Raw genomic sequence first — 15,387 nt, forward strand, 5'->3', positions numbered from 1 at the left:
AGGCTTTTGCGTTTTTGGCTTTAGAGACACGCTTCACTACTCCCCTTATTTTTGTGCTTTTTTATTGCTCATGTGTGTGAAATGTGTTATTAAATTGTCAAACCTTATGATTGTTCAGGCTAGTTGACCACAAGTATCCCAAGTGTCTCCTATACTCCCTGTTCTCCATCATCATCTTGCATATCACCAATTTTCATTTTAACTTTCCTATGTGATGGCCTTGGATTTCCTTGCCATGGTCGGCTTAATCTTGATCTTCTGAAGCTTTCTCTGCAAGCTTGGAGTATGTTTGGTTTACAACTACGGTCAATTTGCCTCTCTAATGCTCCTAGAGACATTTACAAGGATGGTGGTTTTCGTGATGCTTTATCAAGTTTACTTTGTAGTCACTTTTAAATGGTTTTGGTGGCCCTATCTCTATGTTCCATGCATGAGATGGCGTCGTGCTTCTTTAGTGGTGATCATACTAACTTATAGATAGTGGTGACCAAGGGCCATCACATTCTTTGGTGGCATGCCTAATTTTTGTTCAATCAATGGATAGATGGCTACAACATCAACTCTTAACCCCTTGAAATGGTTGGATGATGGTTCCATGTCAAGGGGAAAAGTCTATAGCCCTCCTACAACATGGTTGGGCTATGGTGAGTTTGCTTATGCAAGTTCTAGCATTCCCTAATCTCCTTACATATTCTCCTTCAATGCATGTCTTGGCATGGACTGGGGATGTCCTTGTCCTATAATAGTGGAGTGGTGCTCCTCACGTATCTCAAGGCTCGAGACTAATGATTGTGAGGCAAGGCAAAGGTAGGGCATGTCGATGCCTGCTATGTATCCACTTGATACAATGCACCTTAAGGGAGGCTTTATATATGCATCCACATAATCTAACAACTCATCATGGAGCTCATTTTCCTTCCAAGTCCATTATGGTCGGTTTGGATAGGGAACGATATTTTCTCCTTGTTTGTTCTTACATCCAACCTTACTTTGGTAAGTCCATAAGGGTTTTCATAGATTACTTTTGTATTTACAGCTCAAGGAACATATATCTACGAAGCATTTCAATAGTCTAGTTAAAGGCGAGGAGTGTATTTTCATGATGTGCTTGTGTATGGCATTATAGGCATGGATATTTAGTTGTTTCCACTTTCTATAATTGAAGTTTGAATATCAACATCAACTTGGTACTTCTCCTTTAAATGTCTTCTAGACCAGGAGTCATGAATTAGAGGTGGAGTCTTGGAGTATTTCCAATGGCGCATTTGGGTACTTTGAGCATCTTCTTCGAGCATCACTTGTCCTTGTTGTATATAGTATGGTAGTAAAGATTTATGGCATATCGTGGTTGTTGTATGGGACATAGTGATGGTTCCTAAGGATTTGTCATTCTCCACTAATGTATATATTACTAAATTGACTAGAAATGTTCTAATAGAGGGTGTTAGCAATGTCGTGTTTTCATGCAAAGTAAAAATCCCTAGTGCTACACTTGATATGTAGAATTTTGTGTGTTTACTTGCTTGTGCGATAGATTGTTTCGATGCTACATGGTAGTAGCCATTGTTTCTTCCTCCCAAGGTATGCATTGTCTTCTCTCCTCTTAGCTTGCTCCTGGATTGTTAAGGAGCTTCCCAAGGCTTAGTTGAGCCTTGTCGAGTACTTGTTGAGTTGAGGAGTAGCAATTCTATCCATTTTGAGTGGATACTAAGTATGTTGCAGGAGTCATTGACAGATATGTTAACTTAACAACACTTTCGTATTTTGGCCATAACTTTTACATATGATATTGGATTTAGGGCATTCTATGCTAGAAACAAAGAGCACGACGAGAGCTACAGATTTGAGCACTCACAAATTTGATTTTGTATAGTTTTCAATTTTTTGTTTTACACAAAACAAAATAATTTGATTTGGACAACAAATAGTAAATTCCATCATGCATGTTTGATGCTTCGAGGATATTATTTTAGTGCTTGGATGGTATGGTTATGCTTTGGGATGCTACTTTGATTGTTTAGAGCTTGATTAGCTTAATTTTGCATATGTTTATTACTACCATTATAGTTTGGACAGTGACCATATAGTAGTGAGCTTCATGCTTTGAATGCCTCTTGTGCCTACATAGTATTTTGGGTATACTACATGTCTACAATGATGTCTAGCATTGATATGTGAGCCAGATATGGTTATGACCTACTTTGGCACTTGGATTTGAGATACATTTGATGCACTTAGGCTTTGGTCAGTTGATTTGAGATTCCATGCTTACTCACTTACAAGTATTAAAGTTTCATTGGATACTCATTCTTCCGGATGTATTTATGATATACATGGGCTTCTCGAATGCTTTGATATATATGTCTTGACTTTTCTTACTCACTTTATATTCCAAAATTGCTTCCAATGGGAGACACTTGTACTTACTTGGCAAAGCTTAGTTCTTTGAGGCAATGGGACTCTTGGTTTATATATATGTTCTCTTGTATACTATTGGATGTAATTACCTCCACTTGTGGGCTGATTTGATTTTGTATGCTTTGGACACTGGCACTTCCCTCTATGAATAGTTTATCCAGGATGTATGGTTTACTAATACTTTGAGCTTGTGACAGTCCTTGGTACCAATGGACTATGCTTAGTCACCACTAACTGCATTCGTTGTATCCCGGTTGCTACTCGGATATGCTTGGCAATGGGAGCTTTCTTTCTTGGCTATTTGTCCACATTTGGATTGACATATATTGTTGTCTTTATTTCAACATTGCTATAATTATAGCTATTAACATTCTTTTTAAAGAGCAAACATTGTACTTTGGCAATCTATTGCTTACAATTGGACAGCTCTATGCTTTAGTATTCCCTTATTTTTGCCTTTGTTTTGGTTGAGTTTTGGGGGACTAATTTGCAATCATTTACAATAGTTCATTCTCTTGTATTTTACATTGGTATACTGTCACTATGTCTAGTTCTTCGAGTAAGAGCGCTATTTTCAATATTGAAAAGCTTGATGGCACAAATTTCACCTATTGGAAGATACAAATGTGATAGGTACTAGTTCAAAAGAAGCAAATTAGGTCTTTGAAAACCAAGAGTATAAAGCCTAAAGGCATTGATCAAGATACTTGGGATGAGCTAAATGAGCAATGTAAATCCACTCTTATATTGTCATTGTCTAAACATGTTTATTTCAATGTTGTGGCACCTGAGGATAATGCTTAGCAGTTATGGAGAAAGATATGCAACCTTTATGACAAGCAAAGTCCTACTTCATAGATGAATTGGTTGAAATAGCTCATGGACCTTTGCATGAAGGAAGGGACTAGTGTGTTCGCACATTTGAATGAGTTTCACTCAACTTTTAGCTACTTAACTTTGTAGGGCATTGAGTTTAAGGATAATCTTCCTCCCTCATTTTTACTTGTGACACTTCTTGAGTCATGGAATATTTTTCATGATATCACGTGTGCCAATGTGCCTAAAGATGGTTTGAAACTCTAGGAATTGAGGATGCCTTAGTCCATAGAGGAGATAAATAGGAAGAATGTGGATGCATTCCATACTTCTCATGCATTGACTGCTAGGGACATACATGATGGTAAGAGTGGTAATGGCCAATGTGATAGAGACTCACAGAGGTCTTAGCCTTGTGGTAGTCTCACAGTAAGTCTCATGGTCGTAATTCCTCTTACATATCATTAATGTGTGAAGCGAGGTTATATTAGGCCATAGTGCCATAAGATGTGCGATGATAAGTGTAAGGAGAAAGGCAAGGGTAAAGTATAGGATAAGTTTCATGATCGCAGTATTGTTCCTAGTGAGTCCAGCATAAAAATTGAAGAGATAAATGCCTTGGAGCCTCAGTCTAATGATGATTATATCTTGGCATCTTCTTCTCTTGATGCTAGTTAGTTCATCCATTTTTTTTCTATATTGGCCACTTGATTCGAGGGCTTCTTTCTATGTTACCTCGCATAGGGATTGGTCTCATATTTATCACATCATGACATGTTCTATGAGACTAGAAAATTACTTGTTATTGGTGATGTTAGAGTACAGTTTTCTTTAGGCAATACCTTTGTTGCCATGTTTTGGCTTTGACCAAAAGTTTGCTCTCTATTATGTGAAAATACGGGATCTAGAACATGGCAGCTATGGAGGCTCGTAGACATAAACCAAAGTCATATGTACTTGGACATGACAGAGACAAATTGACTTGATTGAAGGACACAAACCAAGCAACAAGTACACTAAACTAAAAAGCAAAATGATAGTGGCATTGCATTCATCTCAAATGAAAGGGACAACCAAGTACAATGCTATATAGAGATGGGTAGGTGCCAATCTTTCTCTCTATGCCGATGGGATGCATGCAGCATGCATGTCCTCAATCCATCTGCTCTTACAAAGAGGCAGCATGGATGTGATTGCAAATCTCAACACCCCTCCTCAATGACAACCAGAAGTACAAAGTATGTAGAGGCTTTAGTGAAAGCAATACCTGCAAAGTGTGCCACACCATAAACATGGCAAAACACTAGAGGTTGTCGCAAAAAAGGCTAAGTGTGGGTACCACAAACATGGTGGACATCCAAAGGTTGTAATAGGGGCCTCACAAAGTGTACAGAGGCTGTAGTACAAGGCTACATGAGGAGTTTACAAGCTTATGATAGAAGCATTTGGGATTTAGACATTATAAGGCTAAAACAATCTATCAGAGGACGTAGAAGGATTGATGAGGCTTGTCCTTCTCCTAGTGGTCTTCTTCTTCTTCCTTTGCTCTATGGTCTTATTCTTCTTTCACTACAGCAAGATAGGCCTTCTAGGACCTCTTTTTGGCGTGGCAAAACTTCTCGGTGTGTCCGGTCCTTTTGCAAAAATCACAGAAAAGCTGGTCCTTCTTACCTTTGTACCTGTTGCCAACATATAATACTTGTTCATCTCTAGAGGTACTTGGTTCTTCCTTATTTTTTAGCTTCTTTTCCTCCTCTAACAATGATGTATGGATATCAACAAGCTTAGGGTTTGGCATATTGATTACGGTTATTGATACATTATTATATTCAGGAGGCAAACTTTTAAGCAAAACACCAATGCAAATATCTTCTTCCATTTTAATGTTGATTCCTGTAAGTTGGGTTAGAAGTCATTCCATGTGATTTAGATGTATGGCAAGTGATGTGCTAGACTTCATGTCAAGCCTAAAAAATTCAATCAAGAGTCCATACTTTGATGACTTAGATTGCGCACCAAAAGTCTCTTCCATGTATCATGTAAAATATCACAGTTATCCACATGGTGGATATAGCTATCGTCTAGCTCCGGTTTGATAATGGCCTGAGTCTTGTCATCATTCTTTTGCCAAGTGAATTGCCAGGTCCACATCACGAAGCTTATTTTCTTTGGCACTTGTGATGACCTAGAGACCCTTCTTCATTAGGATAAGCTTGATGTGGGTCTGCCAGGTGTGAAACCCAACCCCCTTAAAGAGAACAGTTGGAGAGTCCTTGTCCATGTTGGAGTTGCAGGAACAGCAGCAAATGAACTCCAAAATTCTCATATTTCTGTAGCGAAAGAAAGGATCTTGAGCTTGCTAACAAGCACAAGTGCCCAAAAAGCACTGATTGACTAGTATCAAGAGAGACTTGTGGAGCCAGATGCTTGGAAAATCTTCAATAGGTCTTTAAGAACTTCTAGTATCTTCAATGTTGTATTCCCCTCCTTTATGTGATGCTAGAGTAGCCCAAAAAATCTCAGATTTGATGTAAGTCAAAGCTAACAGGAGTGACAAGAGTCACTGGATAAGTGTCAAGAGACACTATGCTTGAATCTTCTTGAAATGCTTGCAAATCTACCAAGATCTCCCCTCCTTGCTGATTTGATGCCAAAGTAATTTTTGGGAACTGAGTAGGATGTCAGATTAGAGTGGCAAGAGAGAGAAAATGAAGGAGAGATGAAGCCTTTGAGTTTTGGCTATGGAAGTGAGCTATGGATGCTTGATCTTCAAGTCTTCCAAAAACACTTTTCCTCCTTAATGATTTGAGTGGTGAATATTGCTTGAAACTTTAGAAAAACAATGGATTAGAGTGTCCTTAGATGGGTAGGAGAGAGAGAATAAAGATGAGGTAAACTAGAAGCTTGAAGTTGTAAAGCTATGGCTTCCCATCTTAGGGTTTATAACATGCGACTGGTTTTTAGCTTTGTGTGAGCTGTAGGCTGAATCGTTTTCAAATATATTTTTTTGGAAACATAGCTTGTGACATGGGCTTCAAAAGCCTTATGCATTTGAGCCAGATCGTTGTGCGTAGGGGAACCAGGGATAGTACAAACAGACATAGGTGCAACCAGGACAACGACGTGTTGCAAACGAAATGATGAGCCAATGGAGGCTTAATGTTAAGGTCTTATGTAATAGAAAGCTTTGCCCTGAGCAAAATAACAACTCTCTAGAAAGAATCATGCTGATTTATGGCCTGTATCAAGAGATTTGAGAGCTCCATCAGAGATAGGTACTGTGTGGCTATGGCTGCCATGGCAGATTGGTGAAGGTAGAGTTGAGAAATGAGGTCATTAGCCTTGAGCTGGGCAATGATGGAGAAGAGCGAAGAGAGGACCTGAGACATGCTAAGCCATGCTCAGTTGCGCTCTAATACCATGTAAAAGCACGGGATCTAGAGCATAGCAGCTACGGAGGCTCGTAGACATAGACCAAACTCATATGTACTTGGACATGACAAAGACAATGTGACTTGACTGAACGACACAAACCAAGCAGCAAGTACACTAAACTGAAAGCAAAATGATAGTGACATTACATTCATCTCATATAAAAGTGACAACCAAGTACAACTTTATATAGAGATTGGTAGGTGCCAATCTTTCTCTCTATGCATATGGGATTCCTACAGCCTACATGTCCTCAACCCATCTACTCTTACAAAGAGGCAGCATGGATGTGATTGCAAATCTCAACATATTAGATAGTTGGTTGGGGCTGACATACCATGTGTATCTTTATGGCATAGTTGCCTTTGGTACATGTCCTTAAAAGGAATGAAAATGATTTCTTGTTTGTTATATCTTCCATCCATTGGCTACAGATGTTTTGGTTCATGTGATCATTGTCTTTATGGCAGATAGACACAAGTTCTCATATGAAGTCTGGCATTACATGCATCGGTGAGCCTCTAGCTCTTGTTCATTCTGAAGTATGTGGTCCCATGCCTTGTTAGTCACTACATGGCACAAAGTATTTTGTGACTTTCATTGATGATTATTCGCATAAGGTGTGGGTATATCCCATAAAGCAGAAATTGGATGTATTTGTAGTGGGAGCTCATGCTCAACCACTAAGACCCACGGACCACTTATTGCTTCAAGCATTTCAAGTGAGAAAAAATGGCTATCTCTCACCTAGCAACACACCTTCGATCCTACGGGGTGTAGTGAGCTTACCTTGATGCCCGAACGAGTAGCCTCCTCCCTCAAGTAACCCAGTAGCTCCACAATTCGAGATGTAAGCTCAAGCAACCTCAAGCCTACACCTTCAAGCTCCATCCTCCATATCTGCATGCAAGAGAAGAGAAGAGAAGAATAAGAGAGGAGATGATGGAGAGCTTCTTCTCCACGATCCCCCACCGTTACACACTCACTCCCTCTCCCAAGCACACACAAGCAAGCAAGAAGGAGAGAAGAAGATATCACTTTTGCCACACACCAAAGAATGAGCTTCTCATTCAATTATTGAGTTTATACACAAAACCCTAAATCCCTTGGGCACCCATCCCCTTTTTTACATGATCAGGAATCTTGCCAAGGTCCTCTTTCTCCATTCCCTTCTAGTTTCCTTATCCCTTCACCCATGTCCGTTTAGACTTTACAACTTGCACAGGAGGGAGCCTAATGCTCTTATAAAATGAATTATATTATGCCCCACGCTTTCCTTGCGAGAGCCCTTAGAGGTTCTCCTTCATCCTTGAGAGAGCATCCTTGATCCTTGAGAGGACTTCTTTCATTCTTAGCTGGGCATCCTTGATCCTTGACAGGACATCCTGAGAGAGCCTTGCTAGAATATTCAATGGTCTCCCATGTTTTTTATGAGCTTGCCCCCTTCTCCACTTTTCCTACCTAGGTAGAATGAGCTTCTTCATTCACTTTTTGACTTGGGCTTCCGTAGTCTTCCTATGCTTCCTTTTGGTTACATGATCCTTGTCCGTGACATGTCTTATAACATTACCCCCTCCTAGACGAGTGCTAATCCCATGACACTTACATGTTTGAGCTAATGAAGATTCGCTGATTTGAAAGGCGGTCATGCAAGTCGATGATGATGATGATGGGGCCTCATGGGGATTGGTCATGGGCTGAAGCTGGGTGTATGAATAAGGTGGTGGAGGCCAAGAGTGGATTGAGTGGATAATGGGGCCTCCAAAGTTGGTGGTTTGGAGCATTTTTGGTTGCCTGAAAAGAAAAGGGAGTCCATGACTTGGAGGTGTGTCTTTCTTACTGTGTGGTGCCTTGTGCTCATGCTAGTGGAATTGGGAGCTGGGTCGAACGAACCATAGGTAGGCCTAGGTGTTGTCCCACACTTGAGGACCCAATTCTTGCATAAGGATGGTGCAGTGCATATAGCTTAGGGAGACATGCCTAACCATAGGCAAGGGTGACCTCCCTAGGTATGCCTAAGGATGGTGCAGTGCATATAGCTTAGGGAGACATGCCTAACCATAGGCGAGGGTGACCTCCCTAGGTATGTCCTACCCTTGATGTGTCCTAAGCGTAATGTGGGGGATCAAAATGGGCTAGGGGGTTAGGGAGGATGGAGCCAACTGACCGAAGCCACTGGGCATTGATAATGTGAGGACCCTTAGGTACAGTGACTGTGACTTATGGCGGTTCGTTTCCCTTGTGATTTCTTCGAGTGAGCTCTTACTCTTTTATTTTCTTTATTTTCTATGTCTTTTTTCTTCTTCTTCTTTTCTATTTAAAAATATATATAATAACATGAAGATCTAGTCCTCGTCATTAGAGATATGAGAGGGAGAGGTTGGGGGCTTAAGATATTTGTTAAGGAATCTCCAGCTTTGCATGGACCTCAAAGGAGAGGTTGGGGGCTTAAGATATTTGTTAAGGAATCTCCAGCTTTGCATGTATCCTTTGAGGTCCATTCGTGCCTAGAGAAGAGTGGTGGAAAGAAATGGATGATTATAGCGAGTGAAGCGACTATCATTCATATCTTCTAAGAGGGCTAAGCATAAAGAGGGGAGGAGTGTAGCTTGCATCATTAATCTAGTCATCGCGCAGCCATTTATGCCAATTGGATCAAAAAAGAGTAGTGGTAGGTGGTACTCATGTGATGTAGGCTCCTGTTTTAATAGTACTCTAAGTAATTGAAGGTAATTACATGTAGTTAGAAGGCTAGGTCTGGCATGAACTGAACTCATTGATGAGGAAGTGGATTATGGAGTTATGCAGATCTTGTAGTGTGAAGATGAGAACTTCTTCAGGATTTGTGACATTGACATTGTATATTCTGGGGAAGTCGTATTAGCCATAGTTGTCGAGGTTGTAATCCACTCCTACCCTTCTTGGATAAGGCATGAAAGCGGGGTTATTTCTTTTGAAGGGTAGGGTGTTGCAAAATGGCATCCAAGCATTAGCGTTACCTTCCCAAATGCGCCTCCTTTGATTGGCATTCGTAGCCCTTTACTATTCTTGGCACTTCATAAGCTTTGTTTTCCCAATAGTCTGGAGCCTCTATTCCCCATTGGGTAGGATTTCTCTCTCTCTCAGAGGTCCACCAATCTCCCAGCCTCCTTCTGACTTCGATCACCTCTTCCACTACCTTGAGTGATAATACCTTGCTTAATGAAGTGGGGATTCGGAAATCAAAGTCAGAGGGTTTGCGATTGTTCTCTCTCTGCTCCCAGAATATGAGTGCATTATAGTTTACTAGAAAGAAATATTCTCTCACTAGAATGGGCGTTGTTGGTATCAGTGGTGGTTGCACGTTCAGCCTTCTTCGAGCAAGCTCGAGCATTTGCTTTCTCTTCTTTTTGAGTTTGGCCTTCCTAGGCAATAGGGGCATCTATCTACGGTTGCTCCTCTGGTCATAGGGGAAAGGAGGTTGTGGGGTTAGCTCCTCCTCTTGTTGTTCCATTTCCAAGCTTGGTCCGGCCTCTTCCGCTGGCCTCTACATTTCCACTCTTCTATGCTCATATGGCCCCACTTCCTCAGTGCTTGCTACTTGTGCTTGATTGTGCAGTCCTAGCCTTAGGGCCTTGCGAGTAGTTTCCACTTTTTTCCTTAATGATTCAACGGCCTTCTCCTCTTCAGATTGCATGGTGTTTGGAAGAGTTCTAAGGAAGGCACGTTGTTGGGCTTCCAAATGGATTTGTGCAGTCTCTACCCTGCTTTCTACCATCACCTCGTCTCCTTCGGCAAGGGCTAGTCGACACTCTAAGTCCCTCACCCTTCCTTCTCTCTTGTCCACCCATTCATATGTCCTTTTCTTCATTTCTTCTAGGCTTTTATTATGCATGTAGGCTAATGCCCTTAGCCTCCTCTCTTGTTCCTCGATTTCTCTTTCCAAGCGTTGTTGCTCTTCAAGCTCTAAGGCCATTCTCTTTTCAAACCTTCTACGTGCTTTTGGTGCCATCAGCTTCTCTCTTCTTCTACTTCTGCTAGCTGCTCTGCGGCATTTCGTATCTTTTCATTTTCCTTTTGTGGGTCTTTATATAGCACTACCAGCTTGTCATAATGGCATTGAAGGCTCATGAGATTTTGTGTTTTTGCCATGAGCTTTGCTTGCCACCTTTCTTCCTCTCTTTCCTTGGCCTTGAGCTCATCCTTGAGCTAATTTATTTCTCTTTGGTATAAGGCCACTTGGCGGGTCCTTTCTAGTTGAGAGGCTACCATGCTCTCCTTTTTAACTTCGAGTTTAGCCATGGCTAATTTCTTTTCTTCTTTCGCCCTCTTTAGTTGTGACAGAAGTTCGTTGACATAGTCATCATAGTTTGTGGGCGTTGACAACATTGTAGGAGTGGTTGTTGTGGATGCTTCGATCTTCTGCCTTAGCATATTCACTTTCTCTTGCTTCCTGCTCTCTTCCCTAGCCTTCTTTTGTGGGGTCATTTTCTTCGACCTCTTGGCCCCTTCATGGCTAGATGGTGCTTACTACTCTCCTTCCTTGTCACTCACCATTCTTTCGTTGGATTGCTCATGTTCTCAGTGCAGGAGGGTGACCTGTTTGGCATCTCACTGACTTCCTCATCTTCTCGTACTTCTCACAAGGATTTTCTGATGATGGCCGTCAAGATCCCTCCGAAGCCAATGGTAGAGGCCTTTGACGGCAATGATTTCCTAGCTTTGGAGGCTGGGGATTCTCCCCCCATGGGTCTTTCACATGTGGCCAATGCCTTTGTCGATGTTTTGATCGTCTTCCTTACAAAGTCATTTAAGTTCACTTCATCGACGAGGGACTTGGCAGCGATGCTTTCTAGCATTGGCACATTGATTCTGATCATCAATGTGTTGTACTTTTGGCTGGAGAACAAGCTGTGCACCATTTTGGCCTGTAGTTGAACTTCGGAGTCTGGGATGTCAACTAGGCCAATGCCATCGTTGGTGTGAACCATCACTTTGTCCATCCCCAACATGTTGTACACATCTCATTTTGGTCATCTTTCAACTTTGTTGGGTAGGTCTAGTGCCTTCTGCACCAACTCGGGGCTTAGCTCAATTCCCACTTGGCGGGCTTCATTCTCTTGGCACACCGTGAAAGTGCCGGGGTTCCTATTGAACGTCCGAAGGAATTTCATGCACTTCTTGTAGTCCACGGCTTGGCCCACCTTCTCCACGTACTTCTGCTGCTTACACTACTTCATGAGTTGCTTGATGCTTGGCTCTTCCATTACCATGTCTTCCAAATTCAGGATGTGCCTCAATTTGAATTAGCTATAGACCCTTGTTTCCATTGAGAGGTTGCAGTTCACCCGTTTTTCCTTCGAGAACGGCAGCTTGTTGGTTTTCTCCTATCCTACCATTGCAAGTGCCTGTCATGAAGCCATAGCCCACCATTAGTATTCTTCAGATAATTCTTGCATAGATAGAGATTTTTTCTTTATGCATATAAAACTTTTTGACACTTTTTCTCAATCATGCATTGATTTTATGCATTCTTTTTCATTTTTGAACGTTGATTGAGGCTTTATGTTTACACCTTTTATCATTCATCACTCAAATCACTCACACCCTCCCCCCTTAGAGATAAGAAGAATCCTTCCTAGGATTAGAGGTTGAAGGGTGGAGACCATTCAGTGTATGCTAACGAAGTTACACTTCTGCATGAGCTAGCCATAGAAGCTTGGGTTGTACTCCATTTGAGCATGATGGTCCATATCGACCGATTGGATGCTTATGTGGGTGAGGTACGCGAGCACATCTGTAAGGAAATCCCCGAAGTCCATTCGATTGGCAATGTGGAGTCCGTCCTTGGTCAACATGTGATCTAAGTAGGGTTGAGTCATGATGTGCTCTTCGAGGGCCCCGTGTTGTGGATGGTGGTCAACACTCTACAAGAGGTTGGTCTTCTTACTCCCATTGGAGTCTGAGAGCATACCATTGGCATAAGAAGGAGGAGTTGTTAGTAGCTAGGTGTTGCAGCTTCGTAATTTCCTGGTCGGTGGTGGCAAGGATTGTGCCCATGGCGCAAGATGCAATGAGGTGTTGCTTACGTGCTTGTTCTGGTTAGGAAATCTCGGTGGCTATGAGTTCCTTAGCTCTGCACGGGGAGCCTTTATGAATACAAATTCCGATTATTTCCACGAGCAAGATAGCATGCGTACCTTCATTGCTAAAGGCTCATCTAAGAGACTTAGGTCTAATAAGTCATAGCTTTTAGCAAGTGTGGTAAACATGGCATCCAAATGCCGAAGGCAATTGATCAAGTCATCCCCTATATTTTTAGCTAAATCAGTGGCCAAGGTAAGAATCGAATGTCATTCGTAAGAAGGTTTAAGGCCTGCTACTACTAGAGGTTGGACTCGACAGCTCGATGGTTGATGTCTACATTTTCGGCTACTTTAGAGTGTGCGGTTTGGCCTCTTGATGTACGCTAGGCTTGGTTGGGGATTTTGACTTTGTGATGTCAAATGTTTGTGATGCATTTGTAGCACTAACAATACTAGGTGGGGTTGTATTGGAGTTATCAAGTTGCGGTTTTGACTAATGGACTCGTTGAGGGTTCCCGTGGATGGGGTTGGACTCTATAGGTTTTGCAACTTAATATTTTTGTGGCCTTAGTGCTTGATTTGTCGCACTAACCAACTTAGCTTTAGGCACCCATATTAGGCATTGCCCTCATAATAGCCTTGTGCTTATAATAAGGATTGACTGGAAAATCTCCTAGGTCGAGCTCTTCATTTTCATGGTTTACACTGGGTTCTACCATGTCTACGATTTTTTGCTCCACCAAGTTGTCAATGATGTTGATCAAGTCAGGCGCAGCGTTGCACTCCCAATGGTGTTGCTCCTTTAAAGCGTCAGATCTTCCCTTTTGTGTCTGTTACTTAGTCCTACTAATTGGGGTTGCTTGATCCCCTATCTAGGTTTGAGGGTTATCTCCTATTGGTGGGTTCGTTCTGTTAATTAGGTTTGAGTGTGTTCCTTTTTATTGACAGCCAACCCTCAATTTTAGTTCACTCAGTGTGTGCATGGTGCTCTTTTTCATGCATTGTGCAAAATCAGGCTTTCCATTTTTCCAAGTGCACTTCAAGTGTTGAAAACAATGTGGGTGCAAACATGAGATAATGAATGCAACTTCCACACTCCGGTCTAAGCTCTCGACTGAATAGGCCTATACACTCAATCACTGCCCCCTCTCTTTGGTCTCTAGGGTCTATGCTACATTGTTCAGCTCTCAAGTTCAAACGGGGGTCTGGGGGTCAGTCATATAGCTCTAATAGGGACTAAAAGCTAACATAACTAATAGCGGTCGTGTCTAGTTATCTGGCTATGATTTCTAGGGTCCATTTTGTTTGTAAGGCTTTCGGAGCCTTCACCGGATGTGGGAGGTATTCTACCTTGCCCAAGATGCGCTAGGTTTGTCAATTTTCCTTATCAAGATTTTGGTCCGATTTGACAGTGTTTGATTTTATAGTGCCTGATTCTAGCGTGTTCGAGTGCCAAGCATGCGATTTTGACAGGTTCGATTTTCATTTATTCGAGTGGCCGATGGCCCAGTGTTCGAGTCTAATTCTAATGAGTCTGATCGTCCCAATCAAACGGGGTGAATGTCCGATTGAACATGCGAGGGATAGTCTAATTTTCAAGATTGGATGGATCGGACAAGTCAAGTTAGTTTGAATGTTCAAACTCCAAGAATCAGGAGTCCGAGTGTCCGATTTTGGGAATCAGACCCCTATGGACTATGCCCATTTTACCATGTTTTGGCTTATTTTACAACAAAAAACCTAAAGCTTTTTGCTTCAATTTCTTGCTCCTATCCTACTCTAAATGTAACAAAAATCAAAACATAAATATTGAAACGATTGCTCATACTTATCTACTCATCAAAAACCCAAAATACTTACTTGTTTTGAAGATTAAAAAGCCCAAATCTCCTACCTATCTCAAGCATTGGTTTAGGGATGCAACCCTACTTCGATGCTCAATTTGAGGCATACAAGTGCTCAAGCTTGAATCCATTAGTCCCGACAATGGAATCAAAATGTAGTGGGAGCTCATGCTCAACTGCTAAGACCCACGGACCGCTTATTGCTTCAAGCATTTCAAGCAAGCACAAATAGCTATCTCTCACCTAGCAGACGCATCTTCGATCATCCTATGGGGTGTAATGAGCTTACCTTAATGTCTGAACGAGTATCCTGCTCCCTCTATCAACCCCGTAGCTCCGCGATTTGAGATGTAAGATCAAGCAACCTCAAGTCTCCACCTTCAAGCTCCATCCTCCATAGCCACATGCAACATAAGAGAAGAGAAGAAGAAGAGAGGAGATGATGGAGAGCTTCTTCTCCACGATCCCTCACCCTCACACACTCAATCCCTCACACTCCTTATCTCAAGCACACACAAGCAAGCAAGAAGGAGAGAAGAAGAGAAGAAGAAGAATCACTTTTGCCACACACAAAAAAATGAGCTTCTCATTCACTTTTTGAGTTTATATATAGAACCCTAAATCCCTTGGGCATCCATCCCCTTTTTTACATGACTAGGCATATTGCCAAGGTTCTCTTTCTCCATTCCCTTCTAGTTGCCTTATCCCTTCACCCATGTCCATTTAGACTTTACAACTTGCACAAGAGAAAGCCTAGTGCTCTTATAAAATAAATTACATTATGTCCCGCACTTTCATGTGAGAGCCCTTAG

The sequence above is a fragment of the Lygodium microphyllum genome, chromosome 5 (genome assembly GCF_053477565.2).
Source record: "Lygodium microphyllum isolate KBCC chromosome 5, Lygodium_microphyllum_v1.1.10, whole genome shotgun sequence".
Taxonomy (NCBI): Eukaryota; Viridiplantae; Streptophyta; class Polypodiopsida; order Schizaeales; family Lygodiaceae; genus Lygodium; species Lygodium microphyllum.